Genomic DNA, 22365 nt, shown 5'->3' on the forward strand with positions numbered 1-22365 from the left:
ATTAATGATATTTGTGATGTTTCAAAACTATTACAGTTTGTCTTGTTTGCTGATGATACAAATTTTTTTTGTTCTGGAAATAATTTAAAGGAACTAGCTGAATATATTGTGTATGAAATGACAAAGCTAAAGAAATGGTTTGATGTAAATAAGCTATCACTGAATCTGAAAAAAACTAAATTTATGATTTTTGGCAATCGAAAACTAGATGAAAATATAGTACTGACCATAGATGGAGCTGATATAGAGAGAGTTAATGAATTTCGTTTTCTTGGTGTGATTATGGATGATAAATTAACATGGAAATCGCACATAGCACACGTTAAAAAAAATATGTCCAAGAGTATTTTTGTTATGAATAAAGTAAAGGATGTGTTAGAGTATGAGGCAATGAGAACACTCTACTGCTCACTCATCTCACCTTATATCAGTTATTGTGTTGAAGTATGGGGGAATACTTATGGGACAAATATAAAACCATTATATATACTACAGAAGAGGGCTGTACGAATCACACATAAAGTGAGTTATCGAGAACACACAAATATATTATTTATTAAATCTAGAATAATTAAACTTGAAGACATGGTTAAGTTTCAAACAATGTTAATTATGTTTAGGGCAAGAAATAATACACTGCCAGAAAAACTACAAAATCTTTTTCATTTAGAAAGTGAGTTTAGTAGGAGAAAATACAATTTTAAACATCAGTTTGCACGTACCACACTTAAACAGATGTGTCCTTCAGTTATTGGTGTAAAGTTATGGAATTCTCTCCATAGCGAGCTTAAGGGATGTAACAGTGTTTATCAATTCAAAAAAATGTATAAAAAAAAAATTTAGTCAGTATGAAAATCAAAATGTGATCTGAATAGTGAGATTTTTTTTTTCTCTTCTCTTTCTTTTCTTTTTTATTCTTTATCATTATTATTATTATTTAAATTTTTCTTGTTTAACTGTGGATTGTGTTTATTTTATAATGGTATAAATGATTATTTGTGTAAATAAGGTTATACGCCGACCATTAAGAAAATACATGTTAGTTTAGGAATAAGGGGCAGGTAATTATAAGATTTATTCTTCTTCCTGCTCCTTTTGTCCATGGAATGGCTATTTATGATTTTTTAATGAAGAAACTATGATTGTATTATTCCATGTGGCAAATAAAAACTCTGAACTGAACTGAACTGAACTGTTTTCCTCCCCCTCAAATGTATATACTCTCTTTTAGAAGCTCTGTCTCTTAAACAGTACTGTAAATTTGTATATCTTATATGTCATAAATATCTGGATGTAACAGTACTGTTTATCTGTATGTCATAAATGTTATGATGAATTGAAAATGGGGGACCCTGATGTAAACAAGACGAAAGTCTTTCTCTGGTCTGCATCCCAATTGTGTTTTGAGCCGTACTGTATTGTACCCATTCTGCAATCTGTTAATAAAATTGCCAATCAATCAATCCGCTTCGCCAGTAATCATATAACTAGGGTTGTAGGATAACTACAAATTCGCGATTTTTAATTGGTTTGTCATGACAAACCAATTACATAATCCAACATATATGTAAGAAATATGCAAAACCTAGCCGTAGGGCCAAGCCATAGCGCAAAGGGGAGAATTGGGACGCAGCATATGTTTGAGCAGCACTGAGTTAGAGGAAGGGAAGTTCAAGTTCTTTATTTGTCAAATACACAACAATACAGGGTCATTGCAACAGTGCAAAATTAAGAAACAACAATGAATACAAGAATGGTAACATAAGTAGTAGTAGTAGTAAGATCAAATATAAAATGAGGTACGGTAAAGTAAAATATTTAATATTTACAGTGTATGTGCATATTAAGGTAAAGTGCAGTCTTCAGTCAGCTTGTATCGAAAGTAGCTTGACCGCATTGACATGAGAAGCAAGAACGAAATAACTCACTATACTGATTCAACATCATCATTGATAAGTAAGAAATAAGGCATGGATTCTATGGAGATATAGCAGAATAGAGGACATTAAAGATGGGATACCTATCAGAGGTATTCAGCATGAATAATGCTACTGTATTGGTCACACTAACTACCCCCATTCAGCCTCAGTACCCTAATTGTTCCCTGCTATGTCGATGTTTAAAGGGTACTTCAGTCTCATCATATTGGTGGCTATACAAATGCTTATTACGTTATGCCCGGGCCATTGGCTCTGGTATGTCATCAGTGTTGTTGTGTTTTATTTGTAAATTGTTCCGTGGGTAGACAGATAGCCAGGTAGATTAAGTTTGGGCAGTACTGAGTTAGAGGAAGGGAAGTTCAAGTTCTTTATTTGTCAAGTTCAAGTTTCAAGTTTCTTTAATAGTTGTCATACAGAAGTACACAATACTTTTATACAAAATGCTTCTTACTGTTACGCTCCAGAGACTGTGCTAGACAAGATAAGTATGAAATAAAAAGTATAGCATGTAAAATAGAAGTAAAAATAGAGGTCACAGTGTTCAGTATAGACATATGTACAATGTTCGATGCAGAATAGAAGTAACTGAGTTACCATACAATATACTATGCAATGTACTAATATACAATACTATATAGTGCAGAGCAGAAATGGGATGAGGTACAATTTAGGTACAATTTACAGTAAGGTGTACGAGTTGTAGTGCAAATCCTTTACCAATAAATATAAAGTGTAAAGTGTGTTTAGGTGTTCTAAAGTGTGTAAAGTGGGTGCTGCAGTGAGTGTGTGCATGTGGATGTGTGTGCTGTGTGCATTTGATGGTTGTTGCATAGTGTTTATTGTTCGTTGAGCAGCCTGATGGCCTGGGGATAGAAGCTTCTTCTGAGTCTTTCTGTGCTTGCCTTAAGACTCTGGTATTGCTTGCCTGACCGCAGCAGTTCAAAGAGGCAGTTGTTCGGGTGGCTGGAGTCCTTGATGATTCTCTTAGCCTTCCCCCTGCACCGCTTGTTGTAAATGTTCTGGAGGGTGGGAAGCCCCCCTCCAATTGTGCGTTCGGCTGAACGTGTCACTCTTTGTAGTCTGCTACGGTCTTGTGCAGTGCTATTCCCAAACCAGGAGGTGATGTTGCCAGTCAGGATGCTCTCTATTGTACATGAGTAGAAGGATCTTCTGACTGACTTGGAACTTCCTTAGGCGCCTGAGGAAGTAGAGGCGGTGTCGTGCCTTCTTCACAACACTGTCAATGTGTGTGGTCCATGTCAAGTCTTCGGATATGTGGGCTCCGAGGTACTTGAAACTGTTCACTCTCTCAACCGGTGCCCTGTCGATGCTGAGGGGGCTGTAGTCCTTGACCCCCGATCTCCTGAAGTCCACAATCATCTCTTTTGTTTGGCTGATGTTCAGGGAGAGGCAGTTCTCCTGACACCACTGTGACAGATTCTCTACCTCTTCCAGGTAGGCCCTCTCGTCGTTGGCAGAGATCAGGCCCACCACTACTGTGTCATCAGCAAATTTGATGATTGTGTTGTTGTTCCGCTGTGCCACGCAGTCATGTGTGTACAGGGAGTAGAGGAGGGGGCTCAGAACACAGCCCTGGGGGGCCCCTATGTTGAGCGTGATGGATGAGGAGGTGCAGTTGCCTGCTCTTACCACCTGGGGTCTGCCCATCAGGAAGTCCAAGACCCACTGGCAGAGGTCATAGTTCAAGCCCAGGTCCCTGAGCTTGGCTATGAGTTTGGAGGGGACTATGGTATTGAATGCTGAGCTGTAGTCAATGAACAGCATTCTCACATAGTTCCCCTGCCTCTTGTCCAGGTGTGATGCTGCTGTGTGCAGCACATGGGCTATGGCATCCTCCGTGGACCTGTTGGGGCGGTATGCAAATTGCAGGGGGTCCAGGTTGATGGGGAGGGAGGAACAGATGTAGCCCTTCACTAGCTTCTCAAAGCACTTCATGGCTATGGAGGTGAGGGCTACAGGGTGGTAGTCGTTGAGGCAAGCGGGCGTAGATTTTTTGGGTACAGGGATGATGGTGGACTTCTTCAGACAGGTGGGGATGACAGCCTGTTCTAAGGACAGGTTAAAGATGTCAGTGAATACCGAAATACACAACAATACAGGAGCATTGCAACAGTGCACAGTTAAGAAACAACAATGAATACAAGAATGGTAACAATATGTAGTAGTAGTCCAAGGCAGCTCTACAAATTTTTTAATGCCTTTATTTAATTATTTTAAATACATTTAATTAATTTAATTCAGGGTATTGATGAAGGCCCTATGTAGGCCGAAACATGTTGGTTTCTTTTAAATTATCTAAATAATGTGAGCCATTAAATAAAGGCATTTTAAAATGTGTAGAGCTGCCTTGGACTTCAACTTTTTTATAAGTATAACGAATCCTACCCCGGATTTAATCCAAAGAGCACCTACTGAAACACTAAACCAAGAACGCTGAAGCTCTCTCCATATCCTCTTTTTGATAAAATACGTAGTAGTAGTAAGATATATAAAAAAAAAAAATTAGGTAAGGTCAAATAAAATATAACATATTTAAAGAAAGTGTATGTGCATATTAAGGTGCAGGGTGTGTGTTTGTGTGTGTGTTCAAGAGTTTTTATGAGGTGTATGAGTTTTTTAAGGCGAGACACTGCAGGTGAATAGTCAAATACACTTTTTTTGTTGATTTTGAGATTTTGTTATATTTTGCTTCCTAAACATGTCTTCTATGAAACTAGTGACAATAAAACGTCAATAACACATATTTAGTTGTTTATTTTACATCATTTTGCCTTATTGCATCCATAAATGTGCACATATTTAATGGGGAAGTGCCTCATTTGCATATATAAACATAAATTTCAGAAAACATGCAATATATTTTTTCTTAGTTTATATGTACATAACAAATTGGGAAAGTTTCATAGTGATATCTATTCAAATATTTTTTGCCTATTAGGGGGTACTACACTGTACTAGCTGTTTGTAGCCTGTGTGTAGTTCTGTTCAATAACATCATTATTATTATTCAGTTATCAGGCATGTGTTTAGGTTGTCTATTACTAATGGTTTGATTAGGTATTGTGTTTGTAAATATATGTTTAAAAAAAAAGTATGGCATTTTACAATACAGAACTTTGAAGGCGTTTCCCAAAAATGAATTTTAAGAGTTTTTCCTCATACTCTGAGCCAGAAATCTCCACTTCAGTAGCACTCACATACACCAAAACTTCCAGTTCTATTCATTAAAAAAAATATGTCCAAGAGTATTTTTGTTATGAATAAAGTAAAGGATGTGTTAGAGTATGAGGCAATGAGAACACTCTACTGCTCACTCATCTCACCTTATATCAGTTATTGTGTTGAAGTATGGGGGAATACTTATGGGACAAATATAAAACCATTATATATACTACAGAAGAGGGCTGTACGAATCACACATAAAGTGAGTTATCGAGAACACACAAATATATTATTTATTAAATCTAGAATAATTAAACTTGAAGACATGGTTAAGTTTCAAACAATGTTAATTATGTTTAGGGCAAGAAATAATACACTGCCAGAAAAACTACAAAATCTTTTTCATTTAGAAAGTGAGTTTAGTAGGAGAAAATACAATTTTAAACATCAGTTTGCACGTACCACACTTAAACAGATGTGTCCTTCAGTTATTGGTGTAAAGTTATGGAATTCTCTCCATAGCGAGCTTAAGGGATGTAACAGTGTTTATCAATTCAAAAAAATGTATAAAAAAAAAATTTAGTCAGTATGAAAATCAAAATGTGATCTGAATAGTGAGATTTTTTTTTTTCTCTTCTCTTTCTTTTCTTTTTTATTCTTTATCATTATTATTATTATTTAAATTTTTCTTGTTTAACTGTGGATTGTGTTTATTTTATAATGGTATAAATGATTATTTGTGTAAATAAGGTTATACGCCGACCATTAAGAAAATACATGTTAGTTTAGGAATAAGGGGCAGGTAATTATAAGATTTATTCTTCTTCCTGCTCCTTTTGTCCATGGAATGGCTATTTATGATTTTTTAATGAAGAAACTATGATTGTATTATTCCATGTGGCAAATAAAAACTCTGAACTGAACTGAACTGAACTGTTTTCCTCCCCCTCAAATGTATATACTCTCTTTTAGAAGCTCTGTCTCTTAAACAGTACTGTAAATTTGTATATCTTATATGTCATAAATATCTGGATGTAACAGTACTGTTTATCTGTATGTCATAAATGTTATGATGAATTGAAAATGGGGGACCCTGATGTAAACAAGACGAAAGTCTTTCTCTGGTCTGCATCCCAATTGTGTTTTGAGCCGTACTGTATTGTACCCATTCTGCAATCTGTTAATAAAATTGCCAATCAATCAATCCGCTTCGCCAGTAATCATATAACTAGGGTTGTAGGATAACTACAAATTCGCGATTTTTAATTGGTTTGTCATGACAAACCAATTACATAATCCAACATATATGTAAGAAATATGCAAAACCTAGCCGTAGGGCCAAGCCATAGCGCAAAGGGGAGAATTGGGACGCAGCATATGTTTGAGCAGCACTGAGTTAGAGGAAGGGAAGTTCAAGTTCTTTATTTGTCAAATACACAACAATACAGGGTCATTGCAACAGTGCAAAATTAAGAAACAACAATGAATACAAGAATGGTAACATAAGTAGTAGTAGTAGTAAGATCAAATATAAAATGAGGTACGGTAAAGTAAAATATTTAATATTTACAGTGTATGTGCATATTAAGGTAAAGTGCAGTCTTCAGTCAGCTTGTATCGAAAGTAGCTTGACCGCATTGACATGAGAAGCAAGAACGAAATAACTCACTATACTGATTCAACATCATCATTGATAAGTAAGAAATAAGGCATGGATTCTATGGAGATATAGCAGAATAGAGGACATTAAAGATGGGATACCTATCAGAGGTATTCAGCATGAATAATGCTACTGTATTGGTCACACTAACTACCCCCATTCAGCCTCAGTACCCTAATTGTTCCCTGCTATGTCGATGTTTAAAGGGTACTTCAGTCTCATCATATTGGTGGCTATACAAATGCTTATTACGTTATGCCCGGGCCATTGGCTCTGGTATGTCATCAGTGTTGTTGTGTTTTATTTGTAAATTGTTCCGTGGGTAGACAGATAGCCAGGTAGATTAAGTTTGGGCAGTACTGAGTTAGAGGAAGGGAAGTTCAAGTTCTTTATTTGTCAAGTTCAAGTTTCAAGTTTCTTTAATAGTTGTCATACAGAAGTACACAATACTTTTATACAAAATGCTTCTTACTGTTACGCTCCAGAGACTGTGCTAGACAAGATAAGTATGAAATAAAAAGTATAGCATGTAAAATAGAAGTAAAAATAGAGGTCACAGTGTTCAGTATAGACATATGTACAATGTTCGATGCAGAATAGAAGTAACTGAGTTACCATACAATATACTATGCAATGTACTAATATACAATACTATATAGTGCAGAGCAGAAATGGGATGAGGTACAATTTAGGTACAATTTACAGTAAGGTGTACGAGTTGTAGTGCAAATCCTTTACCAATAAATATAAAGTGTAAAGTGTGTTTAGGTGTTCTAAAGTGTGTAAAGTGGGTGCTGCAGTGAGTGTGTGCATGTGGATGTGTGTGCTGTGTGCATTTGATGGTTGTTGCATAGTGTTTATTGTTCGTTGAGCAGCCTGATGGCCTGGGGATAGAAGCTTCTTCTGAGTCTTTCTGTGCTTGCCTTAAGACTCTGGTATTGCTTGCCTGACCGCAGCAGTTCAAAGAGGCAGTTGTTCGGGTGGCTGGAGTCCTTGATGATTCTCTTAGCCTTCCCCCTGCACCGCTTGTTGTAAATGTTCTGGAGGGTGGGAAGCCCCCCTCCAATTGTGCGTTCGGCTGAACGTGTCACTCTTTGTAGTCTGCTACGGTCTTGTGCAGTGCTATTCCCAAACCAGGAGGTGATGTTGCCAGTCAGGATGCTCTCTATTGTACATGAGTAGAAGGATCTTCTGACTGACTTGGAACTTCCTTAGGCGCCTGAGGAAGTAGAGGCGGTGTCGTGCCTTCTTCACAACACTGTCAATGTGTGTGGTCCATGTCAAGTCTTCGGATATGTGGGCTCCGAGGTACTTGAAACTGTTCACTCTCTCAACCGGTGCCCTGTCGATGCTGAGGGGGCTGTAGTCCTTGACCCCCGATCTCCTGAAGTCCACAATCATCTCTTTTGTTTGGCTGATGTTCAGGGAGAGGCAGTTCTCCTGACACCACTGTGACAGATTCTCTACCTCTTCCAGGTAGGCCCTCTCGTCGTTGGCAGAGATCAGGCCCACCACTACTGTGTCATCAGCAAATTTGATGATTGTGTTGTTGTTCCGCTGTGCCACGCAGTCATGTGTGTACAGGGAGTAGAGGAGGGGGCTCAGAACACAGCCCTGGGGGGCCCCTATGTTGAGCGTGATGGATGAGGAGGTGCAGTTGCCTGCTCTTACCACCTGGGGTCTGCCCATCAGGAAGTCCAAGACCCACTGGCAGAGGTCATAGTTCAAGCCCAGGTCCCTGAGCTTGGCTATGAGTTTGGAGGGGACTATGGTATTGAATGCTGAGCTGTAGTCAATGAACAGCATTCTCACATAGTTCCCCTGCCTCTTGTCCAGGTGTGATGCTGCTGTGTGCAGCACATGGGCTATGGCATCCTCCGTGGACCTGTTGGGGCGGTATGCAAATTGCAGGGGGTCCAGGTTGATGGGGAGGGAGGAACAGATGTAGCCCTTCACTAGCTTCTCAAAGCACTTCATGGCTATGGAGGTGAGGGCTACAGGGTGGTAGTCGTTGAGGCAAGCGGGCGTAGATTTTTTGGGTACAGGGATGATGGTGGACTTCTTCAGACAGGTGGGGATGACAGCCTGTTCTAAGGACAGGTTAAAGATGTCAGTGAATAAGATAAGATAAGATAAGATATTCCTTTATTGATCCCCTTGGGGAAATTCAGGCATCATAGCAGCATGGGGGGGAGGGGGGGAGGGGTACAGGTAGTAAAACAACACAGTATACAGGTAGTAAAAGACAACACAGGCAGTGTAAACAATTGATCAATATGGTCAATATAATTTACTATCTGACTAGCTGAGGAATATTCACATTATTCACAGTGTCACATGAGGTGCAGTATGCAAGAGGTAGTGTTATAATAATTTACTATCTACTGAGTCTACATTAATCAAAGTACCAGGGTAGTCTACTTTGTCCCCCTTGGGTTCCTATAAGTCCCAGGTCAATGTCTGGTAGCAGTCGCTGTCGCTGCCCCCTGTTGTGGGGCCTGGAGGCTGCTAGACGCTGCCCACTGTTGTGGAGCCTGATGGCCGCTGGTATGAAGGACTGTCCGAGGCGGTTGGTTGAGTGTCGGGGGGGGATGAGTCTGTGGCTGAACGAGCTTCTCATCTTGACTAGCTCGTCGTAGAGGGGGTGGTAGGGGTTCTCCATAATGGCATCCAGCTTCCTTATCATCCCCCTCTCTACCATCACCTCAAGTCTAGGTAGCTCGACTCCCACCACAGAGCTAGCCTTCCTCACCAGCTTGTTGAGCTTGTTGGTGTCCCTTGAGTTGATGTAGCCTCCCCAGCATGCCACAGCATAGAAGAGGATGCTGGCCACAACAGACTGGTAAAAAGACTGCAGCAGTTTGTTGCACACATTGAAGGACCTGAGTCTCCTCAGGAAGAACAGCCTGCTCTGTCCCTTCCTGTAGAGGGCCTCTGTGTTGTCCGACCAGTCCAGTTTATTGTTCAGGTGTACCCCAAGGAACTTGTGTGAGTCCACCATCTCCACATCCACCCCTCGGATGGAGATGGGAATCGGGGGGGGCCTCTTCTTGCCCCTCCGGAAGTCCACCACCAGCTCCTTGGTCTTACTGGTGTTGAGTTGGAGGTGGTTGCTGTCGCTCCACCCCACGAAGCTCTCCACCAGGGCTCTGTACTCCTCCTCATCATCGTCGGTGATGTAGCTTACGATGGAGGAGTCATCTGAGAACTTCTGCAGGTGGCACCCGCTGGAGTTGCGGCAGAAGTCTGAGGTGTAGAGGGTGAAGAGGAAGGGTGACAGCACAGTTCCCTGGGGGGCGCCGGTGTTGCTCACCAGTACGTCAGACTGACTGTCCTTTAGTCTGACGTACTGTGGCCTCTCAGTGAGGTAGTCCTTGATCCAGGCCACCAAGCCGTGCTCCAGCTGCATCGCAGAGAGCTTCTCCGCTAGCAGTGACGGCTGGATGGTGTTGAAGGCGCTGGAAAAATCAAAGAACATGATCCTCACTGAGCTGCGCGGCTTTTCCAGGTGCGTGTACGCTCTGTGGAGCATGTAGATGATGGCATCCTCCACCCCGATGTTTGCCTGGTATGCAAACTGCAGGGGGTCGAGGGAGTCACGCACCAGGGGCTTGAGGTGTTGCAGGACCAGTCTCTCAAACGTCTTCATGACGTGTGACGTCAGAGCGACTGGCCTGTAGTCGTTGGGGGTGCTGGGACGTCCCTTCTTGGGCACCGGGACAATGCAGGAATACCGAAATACCGAAATACACAACAATACAGGAGCATTGCAACAGTGCACAGTTAAGAAACAACAATGAATACAAGAATGGTAACAATATGTAGTAGTAGTCCAAGGCAGCTCTACAAATTTTTTAATGCCTTTATTTAATTATTTTAAATACATTTAATTAATTTAATTCAGGGTATTGATGAAGGCCCTATGTAGGCCGAAACATGTTGGTTTCTTTTAAATTATCTAAATAATGTGAGCCATTAAATAAAGGCATTTTAAAATGTGTAGAGCTGCCTTGGACTTCAACTTTTTTATAAGTATAACGAATCCTACCCCGGATTTAATCCAAAGAGCACCTACTGAAACACTAAACCAAGAACGCTGAAGCTCTCTCCATATCCTCTTTTTGATAAAATACGTAGTAGTAGTAAGATATATAAAAAAAAAAATTAGGTAAGGTCAAATAAAATATAACATATTTAAAGAAAGTGTATGTGCATATTAAGGTGCAGGGTGTGTGTTTGTGTGTGTGTTCAAGAGTTTTTATGAGGTGTATGAGTTTTTTAAGGCGAGACACTGCAGGTGAATAGTCAAATACACTTTTTTTGTTGATTTTGAGATTTTGTTATATTTTGCTTCCTAAACATGTCTTCTATGAAACTAGTGACAATAAAACGTCAATAACACATATTTAGTTGTTTATTTTACATCATTTTGCCTTATTGCATCCATAAATGTGCACATATTTAATGGGGAAGTGCCTCATTTGCATATATAAACATACATTTCAGAAAACATGCAATATATTTTTTCTTAGTTTATATGTACATAACAAATTGGGAAAGTTTCATAGTGATATCTATTCAAATATTTTTTGCCTATTAGGGGGTACTACACTGTACTAGCTGTTTGTAGCCTGTGTGTAGTTCTGTTCAATAACATCATTATTATTATTATTCAGTTATCAGGCATGTGTTTAGGTTGTCTATTACTAATGGTTTGATTAGGTATTGTGTTTGTAAATATATGTTTAAAAAAAAAGTATGGCATTTTACAATACAGAACTTTGAAGGCGTTTCCCAAAAATGAGTTTTAAGAGTTTTTCCTCATACTCTGAGCCAGAAATCTCCACTTCAGTAGCACTCACATACACCAAAACTTCCAGTTCTATTCATATCTATGTTCTGAAGGTATTTACAGAAGGGTTTGTTGATATCGCATTCATACCCTGATTTATATCACATTTTATTCCTAAAAACATGGCGAAATATGGAATTTTACCATAAAAATGGACTGAATGGAGTATTTTCTGATTTATGGAGTGATAAAAAGAGATATCCAAAATCCCCTCTGTAATAACCTTTGGCTCTAATATGTCAACAAAATGAAACTATAATTTTGAAAATGGCTTTATCCAATGTTCAGATTTCTGTCCTGGAATTATATGCAAATTAGTGCATATTTAAGTAGATCATGCCTCATTTGCATATTTAAACATACAATTTCAGAAAACTTGTAATACAAAAAAGTCTTGTCTTAATATAAGTAATCAACTGGGGAAGTTTCATTGTGATATCTATTAGTAGAAAATGTTACCCTATTCACCTGCAGTGTCTCCCCTTAAAAGGGTTATCTCCTGTTCTTGTCCTTGTTCAGGAGTCTTGTGGGAAAAAACTGTCCCTGAACCTGCTGGTTCTTGTACGGATGCTCGGGTTTCTCCGCGAGGGAAAAAACTGAAAAAATCATATTCATGAAGGGATCAAGTAAAGTACATCTCTTAGGCATTTCCTGGTTGTTAAACAAGGTGTAAATGACCAAGAGAACATTAAATACTTCATCTAAAAACATAATTCTGTTCTGACTATATTAATGTAATTAGGTTTGCAGATTTTATTTTGAAATGCATAGGTTTATACAATAGGCAGTATGTTGGATTTCTTTCCAGTATGAATGCGCTTGAGTATATAGATTTATTAAAGCAGATTTCTACATAATTTTAGGGTTTTACACCTATATGAATATGTTGGTGTATCTTTAAGATGTAAAATGTACTGAAGCTCTTCCCACACTGGTCAAAGGGATAGTGCTTCTCTCCTGTATGGATGTTCTGGTGTCTTTTTAAGTGACTCAAATGTCTGAATCACTTTCCACATTGGTCACAGTGGTAGGGATCTCTCCTGTATGCATACACTGGTGACTCTTTAAGCTGCCAGACCGACTGAAGCTCTTCCCACACTGGTCACATGGATAGTGCTTCTCCCCTGTATGAATGTTCTGGTGCTTCTTTAAGGCACCAACGTGTCTGAAGCTCTTCCCACACTGGTCAGATATAGGGCTTCTCTCCTGTATGAATACGCTGGTGTATCTTTAAGCTGCCAGACTCATTAAAGCTCTTCCCACACTGGTCACATGGATAGAGCTTCTCTCCTGTATGAATTGTCTGGTGACTCTTTAAGTGTCCAGACTGATTGAAGCTCGCCCCACACTGGCCACAGTGGTAGGGCTTTTCTCCTGTATGAATACGCTGGTGCCTCTTTAAGCTGCCAGGCTGATTGAAGCTCTCCCCACACTGGTGACAGTGGTATGGCTTCTCTCCTGTATGAATACGCTGGTGTATTTGAAGATTATACTTTTTGACGAAGCTCTTTCCACATAGGTCACAGCAGTGACGCCTTGACTCAGCCATTATTTGTTGTTGGGGAACAATTGTATCTGGAATAGAGAGAAGCACTCCAATGAACATTTCAGATTGTGTTTTGGTTTGAATTTTGTATTTTGTTTCAAAAATGTGATTTAAGGTATAATCTGTAATTCCGTATTGCACTTGTTTATATATTCTGATGTGTGGGTTGTAGTTGTAGTTTAGTAACTAATTATAGTGTGATGTTCTCCAGGCCTCTCTTGGCAGATCCTGAGGTGTGGTCAGCAATAGCACCACCTTCCTTATCCCCACTCAATTACAACCCACACATCAGAGAAACTGATGGGCAGTGCAGTATCAAGCAGGGCTTGAAAGTGAATCTGCTCCATGGATGGGTATTAAAAACTAGTCAGCATTAGCTAAAATACTGTGCACAACTAAATGCACACTTATCTGCAATATGTCATTGTCGTAACTTTACAAATATAACTTTACATATACATAATTGTAGAGAAATAAACAACATAATATTAGACAGCATATTTAGACAGGAAATAAGCAGAAAATATGAGCAGCCCTGCAACGGAAACAATCAAATAAATAATTGTACTTACTGATGTTGTGGTATCAAAAGTCTGCTATATGTAATCAGAAGCAAGTTTTGATCCAGATGGTTTTAGTATAAAGTCTTGTTCCAGTAGATAATGTGTTCTGCCACAGAGAGGGGTTCAAGTCAACCAGCAGACTATCCAGTGTTTTTGGTTGAATGAGTACTTCAGTCTGGAAAACAGCCCTGTTCTTATACAACAGAGCCAATAGTTGAGCAGTTAGCTGCTTTGAACTGATTGGCCAATCAGAATAGACACCCCATCCATCAAACACAAGGTGATAATACCTCTTATAATAATCTTGGAAGACATGAATGTGTGCAGTATTTGCACCTGTACATATTTTTGTTTTATTTGTTCTTATTGTACTTTCATTATATACTGGATGATAAGAATTTAGCCCAAATCCTTAAATATTGACATATTTCAGGTTCCAAATCAACCATAATCCTCAGTGAGACTTTTAATTTAAGTGTCTTTAGGAAATGTATTGATTTGATGTATTCCATGGTTTTTGATAAGCATTGAGTCTGACATTACTTACATTACTGACCATCCAGTTGGCTGGTGACTGAAATTGTGATTCTTGGATTATGACATCAGATTACAGAAAGGGAATTTGTCAGAGCAAGATATTGTCGAACAGGGAGTAATCTGGTTGCAGATATTTTTTCAAGATTTATGAAACATTTATTTGATCAAATGTTGACGTGATTACCAAAATTATTTAAATCCTCTCTCTCTTACAACATAGTGGGTTATCACTTAACCCAATTTGTTTTTTTAAATATTGAAAATAGAATGAATTTGCCATATTTCAGGTTCCAAATCAAACATAATCCTCAGTGGGACTTTTAATTATGTGTCTTTAGGAATGTATTGATTTGATTTATTCCATGGTATTTGTTAAACATTGAGTATCAGAATAAAAATGAAACCAAAGAGACCAGTGGTCAAGTTTAACGTGGGAAACAAGAGTCAACATTGTATTATTGACCATCAGTTAGCTGGTGATTGAAACTGTGATTCTTGTATTAAGCCACCAGATTACAAAAACATTTGTCAGGTCAGGATATTATTTTACAAATGTGATATCAAGATTTGCTGAACATAAAATGTTGACATGATGTATTTTATATTGGTTAATGTAATTCACAATATATTTCAAAATACATTTCTAATGTATTCTAATGCCCCTCCCTGCCTACCCCCAAACACTTTACACATGAAACTATACAGTGACAATGGAAATACCAGCGCCAATGGCCCAGTCATACGTAATAAGCATTTGTATAGCAAGTGAGATACAGTGGCCACATCCACCTCATGATAGATTTGCAATTGAAAAGTCAATATGATGAGACTGAAGTACCCTATAAACATGTACATAGCAGGCAACAATTGGGGTACTGAATAGGGGTAGTTAGTGTGACCAAACAGTAGCATTATTCATGCTGAATACCTCTGATAGGTATCCCATCTTCAATGTACTGTATTCTGCTATATGACCATAGAATCCATGCCTTTTTTTTTTTTTTTTTTTTTAATACTTATCATGATGTTGAATCAGTATAGTGAGTTATTTCGTTCTTGTTTCTCATGCGGTGAAGCTACTTTCGATACAAGCTGACTGAAATTTCTGGCAACGTTTTATTCTTCCTTTATTGAAAGTATTCTAACCTTTTCATTTGTATGTTGGTTCACATCCCTCTGTCAAAGAGACAAGGACAGACTGCAAGGTGTTGTCAACCTTAGCTAAAAAATTATCGGCAAAACACAAACAGCGCTCAAGAAAGCACATAAGATAATTAGTGACTGACTCCACACATGTCCTTCTTGTGTGTTTTGAAGTTCTGCCATCAGGAAAGCGCTTTAGACAGCCTGCCTGTAAAACAAATATGAGGAAGTTTGGTTTTGTTCCAGAGGCCATTCGACTGGTGAATGGCCACAGTGCAAGGAATGGTCAGTTCACTAATATGCACCTTTTGACCCACTTTTTTTGTACAGACCAAATTTATTTATTAGACTTGATAGCTGAGCTGTCAAGTCTAATAAATAAATAAATTCGGTCCGTACAAGGGACAATTTAAGGGACAATTTAAGGCATGAATACGGCAAACAGCTGCACTTATACACATACAAGACAGAACAAGAGACATACATGACACTATTAAAGCACAAGAAACATGACACTGTTAGAACAAGATCCTTATATTATAGTTTCAGTCACCAGCTAACTGATGGTCAATAATACAATGTTGATTCTTGTTTCCCACGTTAAACGTGACCACTGGTCTCTTTGGTTTCATTTTTATTCTGATACTCAATATTTAACAAATACCATGGAATAAATCAAATCAATACATTCCTAAAGACACATAATTAAAAGTCCCACTGAGGATTATGTTGGATTTGGAACCTGAAATATGGCAAATTAATTCTATTTACAATATTTAAAAAAAAAATGGGTTAAGTGATAACCCAGTAAGAGAGAGAGAGGATTTAAATAATTTCGGTAATCACGTCAACATTTGATCAAATAAATGTTTCATAAATCTTGAAAATAAATCTCCAACCAGATTACTCCCTGTTCGACAATAAAACACAACAACACTGATGACATACCAGAGCCAATGGCCCAGGCATAACGTTATAAACATATGTATAGCAGTGGGATACACTCTTCCTAATTGATTTGCAATTGTATTAAATAATAATAAATACCCATTTACTTTTGGAAAACGTCAATGGGAGCAGACTGGAGCACCCTACAGATGGTTTAATGTCTCTGAATACTGAAAATAAATGTCTAATGACTCAGCACTCCAGTGCCCCTCCCTGCCTACCCCCAAACAATTTACACATGAAACTATACAATGACAATGGAAATACCAGCGCCAATGGCCCAGTCATACGTAATAAGCATTTGTATAGCAAGTGAGATACAGTGGTCACATCCACCTCATGATAAATTTGCGATTTGCAACAATTAGGGTACTAAGGCTGAATGGGGTAGTTAGTGTGACCAATACAGTAGCACTATTCATGCTGAATACCTCTTATAGGTAATCCATCTTCAATGTCCTGTATTCTGCAATATATCCATAGACCCACGCCTTCTATCTTATCAATGATGATATTGAATCAGTATAGTTATTTCGTTCTTGTTTCTCATGTCAATGCGGTGAAGCTACTTTTGATACAAGCTGAGTGAAGACAACTGAAATATATTCCACTTTGTACCCAAAGTAGATTTCTGTGAGCTTAAGTCAGTTTAAGTCAGACAAATAAACAACAGACATTCAGGCACGTTTAGACTGGTATCCCTGTTTGTTATCCCTTACCGTGTCCCTATTGTGTGTGTTTACGGGTTTCATTCCCCTTTCATTTAATAAATACCCATTTACTTTTGGAAAACATCTTTATTATTTCTTCCTGCCGGGACCCGTGCTAAAAGCACCTACAGGACGGGTTGATGTTCACAGCCACCCGGTCCAGCTACCATACAGGGTAACTTCATACGTCTATAAAACATATACATCATTATACACAATATTTATAGACCTTTGGTTGGTCGGTTCTCCAGGCCTTTTGACACCTAGTGGTCAAAGGGTTGCCGGGTCATTCCTCGATACTGACAGTGCCAGAATACTGCCAACGTGCCCCTGAGCAAGACACCTAATCGCCCATTTACTGTTTACTGTATGTGTAACAATCTGCTCCAAGTACGGATATTGAAAGTAGGCTACCTTTGGCTGAATAGTGTGATACAACACAAATGTGTCATTGTGGTTGAACCTTTTCTAGTAAGAAGCGCAAATTCGTTATAGCTTTTTGTGATAGGCCACTCCCATTACCATGCCCCCTTTTAGCCAATTGGCATGAACACACACCACACCACACACTTGACCTCCGTGCCACATTTCAGCCTCCTAGGGAAAAACCTGGACCAACTAACAATCAGAGTGACCTATATAGGTGTTGGTCGCAGCTAAATATAAACCAGACTGTATATAGATATAGAGCACTGAGTTAGAGGAAGGGAAGTTCAAGTTCTTTATTTTTCAAATACACAACAATACAGTGGCATTGCAACAGTGCAGTTAAGAAACAACAATGAAGGGGCGCTCCAGTAGCACACACGCTGAGTCGCGAAGCGGTCGTCCCGGGTTCGTTTCCCAGACCCGTTGACCATATGCCGCATGTCCTCCCCTCTTCTCCTCCTGTTTCTCCCTCTCTCCTCTGTCGGTCCTGCGTGGCCAAGATAAAGCTGTCGGTCCTGCACGACCAGAAAAAGCGAATAAAGATAATAATAAAAGAAACAACAATGAATACAAGAATGGTAACATAAGTAGTAGTAGTAAGATAAAATAAAATATAAAACGAGGTAAGGTCAAGTAAAATATTAAATTACAGTGTATGTGCATATTAAGGTTCAGTGCAGGGTGTGTGTGTCCAAGAGTTTTCATGCAGTGTTCAAGAGTTTTTTAATAGGGTTATCTCCTGTTCTTGTTCAGGAGTCTTGTGGCTTGTGGGAAAAACTGTCTCTGAACCTGCTGGTCCTTGTGCGGATGCTCCAGTTTCTCCGCAAGAGAAAAAACTGAAATGCATGGATCAAATAAAGTACACAAACGTCTCTTAGGCATTTCCTGGTTGTTAAACAAGATGGCCAAGAGAACATTAAATACTTAATCTACAAACATAATACTGTTCTGACAATATTGATGAAATTAGGTTTGCAGATTTAATTTTTAAATGCATAGGTTTATACAATAGGCAGAACTAAGTTGGATTTCATGTACTGACGCTCTTTCCACACTGGTCACAGGCTTCTCTCCTGTATGAATTTTCTGGTGACTCTTTAAGTGACTCAAATGTCTGAATCTCTTTCCAAATTGGTCACAGTGGTAGGGCTTCTCCTGTATGAATACGCTGGTGTCTCTTTAAGTGGCCAGAGTGATTGAAGCTCTTCCCACACTGGTCACAGTGGTAGGGCTTCTCACCTGTATGAATACGCTGGTGTATCTTAACACTGTCAAAAAAACTGAAGCTCTTCCCACACTGGTCACAGGGATATTGCTTCGCCCCTGTATGAATGTTCTGGTGTCTCTTTAAGTGACTCTCATGTCTGAAGCTCTTTCCACATTGGTCACAGTGGTAGGGCTTCTCTCCTGTATGAATACGCTGGTGTATCTTTAAGTTGCCTGACTCATTGAAGCTCTTTCCACACTGGCCACAGTGGTAGGGCTTCTCTCCTGTATGAATACGCTGGTGTATCTTTAAGCTGCCAGACTGATTGAAGCTCTTCCCACACTGGTCACAGTGGTAGGGCTTCTCTCCTGTATGAATACGCTGGTGTATATGTAAGTATCTGAAGCTCTTCCCACACTGGTCACAGGGGTAGGGCTTCTCTCCTGTATGAATACGCTGGTGTATTTGAAGTTGACACTTTTTGACGAAGCTCTTTCCACATTGGTCACAGCAGTGAGGCCTTGACTCAGCCATTATTTCTTGTTGGTGAACAATTGTATCTGGAATAGAGAGAACCACAATGAACATTTCAGATTGGGTTTTGGTTGAATTTGTAGTTTCAAAAATTGTATTTAAGGTAGAATCTGTATTTCCGTATTGCACTTGTTTATATATTTTTTTTTGGTCTGATGTGTGGGTTGTAGTTGGAGTTAGTTTAGTAACTAATTATAGTTTGACATTCTCCAGACCTCTCTTGGCAGAGCCTGAGGTGTGGTCAGCAATAGCACCACCTTCCTTATCCCCACTCAATTACAACCCACACATCAGAGAAACTGATCGGCAGTGCAGTATCAAGCAGGGCTTGAAAGTGAATCTGCTCCATGGATGGGTATTAAAAACGAGTCAGCATTAGCTAAAATACTGTGCACAACTAAATTGACATTTATCTGCAATATGTCATTGTGGTCTTAACTGTACAAATATACCTTTACATATTGAAGAGAAATAAACAACAGAGATTCAAAATATTAGACGGCATATTTAGACAGGAAATAAGCAGACAATAAGAGAGGCTCTGCACCGGAAAAAAATAAAATAGATAATTGTACTTACCGATGTTGTGGTATCAAAAGTCTGCTATATGTTATCAGAAGCAATCCAGATCCAGATGGTTTTAGTATAAAGTCTTGTTCCAGTAGAGAATGTGTTCTGCCACAGAGAGGGGTTCAAGTCAACCAGCAGAGTATCCAGTCTGTTTGGTTGAATGAGTACTTCAGTCAGGAAAACAGCCCTGTTCTTATACAACAGAGCCAATAGTTGAGCAGTTAGCTGCTTTGAACTGATTGGCCAATCAGAATAGACACCCCATCCATCAAACACAAGGTGATATTTCCTCTTATAATTATATTGGAAGACAACTATTATGCTACCCTTTGTACAATCAATAATGTATGTGTGCAGTATTTGCACTTGTATATATATTTTTTTATTTGTACTTATTGTACTTTCATTATTTCAATCTTCTCTCTCTTACAAGATACTGGATGATCAGAATTTAGCCCATATAGGTTCCAAATCAAATATAATGTTTAGTGAGACTTTTTGTTTAAGTGTCTTTAGGAAATGTATTGATTTGATGTATTCCATGGTTTTTGAAAATCATTGAGTCTGACATTACTTACATTACTGACCATCCAGTTGGCTGGTGACTGGAATTGTGATTCTTAGATTGGAGTTTCCACCATCTCATAATATACATAATTGTATTTGACAATTACATCTCGAGGTCCATTTAGAATCAATACAGGACGTGATATGTTGTCATCCCACCTGGGGATGAGGGTCAGAGGCAGAGAAGGGGCGCTGCACCCAGCATGGGAAGAAAAGGACGGCAGACTGTGATGTAAATTGAGTTCAATGTTAAGCTATTGCCCATCAGAGGTATTTGGGTAGCTATTCAGTGAGAACAATGCTACCACCAGTACCTGTGTGGGTACAGTATTCAGAGCCATTAGACCATCTGTAGGGTGCTCCAGTCTGCTCCCATTGACACCAATTGCAAATCAATTAGGAGGAGTGTATCGCACTGCTATGCAAATGCTTATTATGTTAGGCCCGCGCCAACTAACAACTCTGCTCAGAGACAGGGATTCTGCCTGGGCTCAAGCCAGACACTCAGGGGATCCTGCTCATTGGTTAATTTTCACTAAATAAATGTACCTCTGCTATAAGAACAGCTACATCTAGCTTCTATCTGGATCAATTCACAACCTCATATACAAACCTGACAAAATTGTGGAAGGTGGTTAATCTAGCAAAAACAGGACCAACCTGCAGGTTGAATATGGTGGCTGTTTGCACTCCATGGACTCCAGGTGGATGGGATGGACTTTCCGCTCTAGATGTTGTAGAACAGTTAGCGCATGTATTTAATCTTTCTATTTTAACAGTTGAGTTTCGTTATGCTTGGAAATTGGCCAATGTGACCCCCATTCATAAGAGTGGAGATAGAAGTGACTTAAACAATTAGTGCCCAATATTCTACCATGCTTGTCTAAAATCATGGAATCCTTGATTGAGAACTCATTCAAATCATTCCTTTCAACTCATTCAGTTTTTAAAATCTGCATCATTCTGGATTTGGAACAAATCACAGCACCATTTCAGCTGTCACATTAATTACAAATTACATTATATTTGCATTAGAGAACAAGAAGCATTGTGCTGCTCTTTTTGTCGATATATCTAAAGCATTTGATACAGTGGATCTTCCTTTGCTCTTACAGAAATGATATAACTTCACTAAAACTGAAAAAATATATTTCAAAATAAATGTCTAATGACTCTGCAACCCAGTGCCCCTCCCTACCTACCCCCAAACAATTTACACATGAAACTATAGTGACAATTTCATTTCAAACCTTTATTTATACTTGTGAAAGCACTGAGGTTTTCCTCATTTACAGTGATGACGAGTTAACGACAATGGAAATACCAGAGCCAATGGCCCAGTCATACGTAATAAGCATTTGTATAGCAAGTGAGATACAGTGGCCACATCCACCTCATGATAGATTTGCAATTGAAAAGTCAATATGATGAGACTGAAGTACCCTATAAACATGTACATAGCAGGGAACAATTAGGGTACTAAGACTGAATGGGGGTAGTTAGTGTGACCAATACAGTAGCATTATTCATGCTAAAACCTCTGATAGGTATGCCATCTTCAATGTCCTGTATTCTGCTATATGACCATAGAACCCATGCCTTCTTTTTTTTTAACTTATCAATGATGACGTTGAATCAGTATAGTGAGTTATTTCGTTCTTGTTTCTCATGCGGTGAAGCTACTTTCGATACAAGCTGACTGAAAATTCTGACAACGTTTTATTCTTCCTTTATAGAAAGTATTCCAACCTTTTCATTTGTATGTTGGTTCACATCCCACTGTCAAAGAGACAAGGACAGACTGCAAGGTGTTGTCAACCTTAGCTCAAAAATTATCGGCAAAACACAAACAGTGCTCAAGTGCTCAAGAAAGCACATAAGATAATTAGTGACTGACTCCACACACCTTCATGTGTGTTTTGACATGTTGCCATCAGGAAAGCGCTTTAGACAGCCTGCCTGTAAAACAAGGAAGT

Source organism: Notolepis coatsorum, assembly GCF_963971535.1.
Source record: "Notolepis coatsorum genome assembly, chromosome: 3".
Lineage (NCBI taxonomy): Eukaryota > Metazoa > Chordata > Actinopteri > Aulopiformes > Paralepididae > Notolepis > Notolepis coatsorum.